Here is a 6,000-nt window from a genome sequence, read left to right on the forward strand (position 1 = left end):
TGCAAGCTTTGACACAGATCCGGACGACTCTAAGTTGCAAACCGGATACGTATTTATTCTTAATGGGGGTGCGGTAAGCTGGTGCAGTTCCAAGCAAAGCGTCGTAACAGATTCTACATGTGAAGCGGAGTACATGGCTGCCTCGGAGGCGGCTAAGGAGGGTGTCTGGATGAAGCAATTCATGACGGATCTTGGAGTGGTGCCAAGCACACTGAATCCAATAACATTGTTCTGTGACAACACGGGTGCCATTGCCCTAGCAAAGGAACCACGGTTTCACAAGAAGTCCAGACACATCAAACGACACTTCAACCTCATCCGTGACTATGTCGAAGGGGAGGACGTAAATATATGCAAAGTGCACACGGATCTGAATGTAGCAGACCCGCTGACTAAACCTCTTCCACGAGCAAAGCATGATCAACACCAGAACTGTATGGGTGTTAGATTTATTACAATATAATTCGCATGATGATGTGAGGGCTAGATTATTGCCTCTAGTGCAAGATGGAGACTGTTGGAATTATGCCCTAGAGGCAATAATAAATATAGTTATTATTATAATTCCTGTATCAAGATAAACGTTTATTATCCATGCTATAATTGTATTGAATGAAGACTTATATACATGTGTGGATACATAGACAAAACACTGTCCCTAGCAAGCCTCTAGTTGGCTAGCCAGTTGATCAAAGATAGTCAGTGTCTTCTGATTATGAACAAGGTGTTGTTGCTTGATAACTGGATCACGTCATTAGGAGAATCACGTGATGGACTAGACCCAAACTAATAGACGTAGCATGTTGATCGTGTCATTTTATTGCTACTGTTTTCTGCGTATCAAGTATTTGTTCCTATGACCATGAGATCATATAACTCACTAACACCGGAGGAATACATTGTGTGTATCAAACGTCGCAACGTAACTGGGCGACTATAAAGATGCTCTACAGGTATCTCCGAAGGTGTTCGTTGAGTTAGTATGGATCGAGACTGGGATTTGTCACTCCGTGTGACGGAGAGGTATCTCGGGGCCCACTCGGTAATACAACATCACACACAAGCCTTGCAAGCAATGTGACTTAGTGTAAGTTGCGGGATCTTGTATTACGGAACGAGTAAAGAGACTTGCCGATAAACGAGATTGAAATAGGTATACGGATACTGACGATCGAATCTCGGGCAAGTAACATACCGAAGGACAAAGGGAATGACATACGGGATTATATGAATCCTTGGCACTGAGGTTCAAACGATAAGATCTTCGTAGAATATGTAGGATCCAATACGGGCATCCAGGTCCCGCTATTGGATATTGACCGAGGAGTCTCTCGGGTCATGTCTACATAGTTCTCGAATCCGCAGGGTCTGCACACTTAAGGTTCGACGTTGTTTTATGCGTATTTGAGTTATATGGTTGGTTACCGAATGTTGTTCGGAGTCCCGGATGAGATCACGGACGTCACGAGGGTTTCCGGAATAGTCCGGAAATGAAGATTGATATATAGGATGACCTCGTTTGATTACCGGAAGGTTTTCGGAGTTACCGGGAATGTACCGGGAATGACGAATGGGTTCCGGGAGTTCACCGGGGGGGCAACCTGTTGGAAATATGCCCTAGAGGCAATAATAAATTAGTTATTATTATATTTCTTAGTTCATGATAATCGTTTATTATCCATGCTATAATTGTATTGATTGGAAACACAATACTTGTGTGGATACATAGACAAAACAGTGTCCCTAGTAAGCCTCTAGTTGACTAGCTCGTTGATCAAAGATGGTCAAGGTTTCCTGGCCATAGGCAAGTGTTGTCACTTGATAACGGGATCACATCATTAGGAGAATCATGTGATGGACTAGACCCAAACTAATAGACGTAGCATGTTGATCGTGTCATTTTGTTGCTACTGTTTTCTGCGTGTCAAGTATTTGTTCCTATGACCATGAGATCATATAACTCACGGACACCGGAGGAATGCTTTGTGTGTATCAAACGTCGCAACGTAACTGGGTGACTATAAAGATGCTCTACAGGTATCTCCGAAGGTGTTCGTTGAGTTAGTATGGATCGAGACTGGGATTTGTCACTTCGTGTGACGGAGAGGTATCTCGGGGCCCACTCGGTAATACAACATCACACACAAGCCTTGCAAGCAATGTAACTTAATGTAAGTTGCGGGATCTTGTATTACGGAACGAGTAAAGAGACTTGCCGGTAAACGAGATTGAAATAGGTATGCGGATGCTAACGATCGAATCTCGGGCAAGTAACATACCGAAGGACAAAGGGAATGACATACGGGATTATACGAATCCTTGGCACTGAGGTTCAAACGATAAGATCTTCGTAGAATATGTAGGATCCAATATGGGCATCCAGGTCCCGCTATTGGATATTGACCGAGGAGTCTCTCGGGTCATGTCTACATAGTTCTCGAACCCGCAGGGTCTGCACACTTAAGGTTCGACGTTGTTTTATGCGTATTTGAGTTATATGGTTGGTTACCGAATGTTGTTCGGAGTCCCGGATGAGATCACGGACGTCACGAGGGTTTCCGGAATGGTCCGGAAACGAAGATTGATATATAGGATGACCTCATTTGGTTACCGGATGGTTTTCGTGCATTACCGGAAAAGTTTCGGGCTCATCGGTAGTGTACCGGGAGTGCCGGGAGGGGTGCCGGGGACCATCGGGAGGGGTGTCACGCCCCAAGGGGTCTCATGGGCTATGGGAAGAGATAAACCAGCCCCTAGTGGGCTGGAATAAGTTCCCACTAAGGCCCATAAGGTTTGAGAAGGAAAAAACACAAGGTGGAAAGAGTTTCCAAGTGGGAAGGTGGAATCCTACTCCAAGTAGGATTGGAGTAGGACTCCTCCACCTCCAATTTCGGCCAAACCTTTAGGTTTTGAGGCTGCCTCCTCCCCTCCCTCCCACCTATATATACGGAGGTTTTAGGGCTGATTTGAGACGATTTTTCTCACGGCTGCCCGACCACATACCTCCATAGTTTTTCCTCTAGATCGCGTTTCTGCGGAGCTCGGGCGGAGCCCTGCTGAGACAAGATCATCACCAACCTCCGGAGCGCCGTCACGCTGCCGGAGAACTCTTCTACCTCTCCGTCTCTCTTGCTGGATCAAGAAGGCCGAGATCATCGTCGAGCTGTACGTGTGCTGAACGCGGAGGTGCCGTCCGTTCGGTACTAGATCGTGGGACTGATCGCGGGATTGTTCGCGGGGCGGATCGAGGGACGTGAGGACGTTCCACTACATCAACCGCGATCTCTAATCGCTTCTGCTGTACGATCTACAAGGGTACGTAGATCACTCATCCCCTCTCGTAGATGGACATCACCATGATAGGTCTTCGTGCGCGTAGGAAATTTTTTGTTTCCCATGCGACGTTCCCCAACAGTGGCATCATGAGCTAGGTTCATGCGTAGATGTCTTCTCGAGTAGAACACAAAAGTTTTTGTGGGCGGTGATGTGCGTTTTGCTGCCCTCCTTTGTCTTTTCTTGATTCCGCGGTATTGTTGGATCGAAGCGGCTTGGACCGACATTACTCGTACGCTTACGAGAGACTGGTTTCATCGTTACGAGTAACCCCCTTTGCTCAAAGATGACTGGCAAGTGACGGTTTCTCCAACTTTAGTTGAATCGGATTTGACCGAGGAGGTCCTTGGATGAGGTTAAATAGCAATTCATATATCTCCGTTGTGGTGTTTGCGTAAGTAAGATGCGATCCTACTAGATGCCCTTGGTCACCACGTAAAACATGCAACAACAAAATTAGAGGACGTCTAACTTGTTTTTGCAGGGTATGATTGTGATGTGATATGGCCAATGATGTGATGTGATATATTGGATGTATGAGATGATCATGTTGTAATAGAAATATCGACTTGCACGTCGATGGTACGGCAACCGGCAGGAGCCATAGGGTTGTCTTTATACTAACATATGTGCTTGCAGATGCGTTTACTATTTTGCTAGGATGTAGCTTTAGTAGTAATAGCATAAGTAGCACGACAACCCCGATGGCAACACGTTGATGGATGATCATGGTGTGGCGCCGGTGACAAGAAGATCGTGCCGGTGCTTTGGTGATGGAGATCAAGAAGCACGTGATGATGGCCATATCATGTCACTTATGAATTGCATGTGATGTTAATCCTTTTATGCACCTTATTTTGCTTAGAACGACGGTAGCATTATGAGGTGATCTCTCACTAAAATTTCAAGACGAAATTGTGTTCTCCCCGACTGTGCACCGTTGCGACAGTTCTTCGTTTCGAGACACCACGTGATGATCGGGTGTGATAGACTCAACGTTCACATACAACGGGTGCAAAACAGTTGCACACGCGGAACACTCGGGTTAAGCTTGACGAGCCTAGCATGTGCAGACATGGCCTCGGAACACATGAGACCGAAAGGTCGAGCATGAATCGTATAGTTGATATGATTAGCATAGGGATGCTTACCACTGAAACTATTCTCGACTCACGTGATGATCGGACTTGAGATAGCGGATTTGGATCATGTACCACTCAAATGACTAGAGAGATGTACTTTTTGAGTGGGAGTTCTTAAGTAATATGATTAATTGAACTAATTGTCATGAACATAGTCTAATGGTCTTTGCGAATTACGATGTAACTTGCGCTATAGCTCTACTGTTTTTATATGTTCCTAGAGAAAATTTAGTTGAAAATTGATAGTAGCAACCTTTGCAGACTGAGTCTGTAAAACCGAGGATTGTCCTCGTTGCTACGCAGAAGGCTTATGTCCTTAATGCACCACTCGGTGTGCTGCACCTCGAGCGTCGTCTGTGGATGCTATGAACATCCGACATACACATTACTGATGACTACACGATAGTTCAGTGCAAGATACTTGATGGCTTAGAAGCAAGGCGCCGAAAACGTTGTAAAACGTCACGGAACATAAGTGATGTTCCGAAGAGATGCAATTGTGATTTCATGCTTGTGCCCTTGTTAAGAGGTACTAGACCTCCAACAAGATTCTTTGACCACAAAGTAAAGGAGAAAAGCTCAATCGTTGAGCATGTGCTCAGATTGTCTGAGTACGACAATCACTTGAATCAAGTGGGAGCTAATCTTCCAGATGAGATAGTGATGGTTCTCCAAAAGTCACTGCCACCAAGCTTTGAGAGCTTCGTGATGAACTATGACATATCAAGGATAGATACAATGATCCTTGAGCGATTCGCGACGTTTGACACTGCGAAAGTAGAAATCAAGAAGGAGCATCAATAGTTGATGGTTTGGAAAACCACTAAGTTTCAAGAAAGGCGAGGGCTAGAAGGGATACTTCGTGAAACGGCAAAACAGTTGCTGCGCTAATGAAGAGACCCAAGATTAAACCCAAACCCGAGACTAAGTGCTTCTGTAATAAGGGGAACAGTCACTGAGGCGGAGCAACTCTAGATACTTGGTAGATAAGAAGGCTGGCAAAAGTCGAAAGAAGTATATTTGATATACATAATGTTGATGTGTACTTTACTAGTACTCCTAGTAGCATGAGGGTATTGGATACCGGTTCGGTTGCTAAGTGATTAGTAACGCGAAATGAAAGCTACGACATAAACGGAGACTAGCTAAAGGCAAGGTGACGATACGTGTTGGAAGTGTTTCCAAGGTTGATATGATCAAACGTCGCACGCTCCCTCTACCATCGGGATTGGTGTTGAACCTAAATAATTGTTATTTGGTGCTTGCGTTAGGCATGAACATGATTGGATCGTGTTTATTGCAATACGATTATTCATTCAAAGAGAATAATGGTTACTCTATTTGCTTGAATAATCACCTTCAATGGTTTATTGAATCTCGATTGTAGTGTTACACATTGGTGCCAAAAGATACGAGTTAAATGATGATAGTACCACTTACTTGTGGCACTGCCGCTTGAGTCATGTTAGTATGAATTGCATGAAGAGGCTCCATGCTGATGGATCTTTACTCACCTGATTTCGAA

The sequence above is a fragment of the Hordeum vulgare genome, chromosome 2H (assembly GCF_904849725.1).
Source record: "Hordeum vulgare subsp. vulgare chromosome 2H, MorexV3_pseudomolecules_assembly, whole genome shotgun sequence".
Classification (NCBI taxonomy): Eukaryota; Viridiplantae; Streptophyta; class Magnoliopsida; order Poales; family Poaceae; genus Hordeum; species Hordeum vulgare.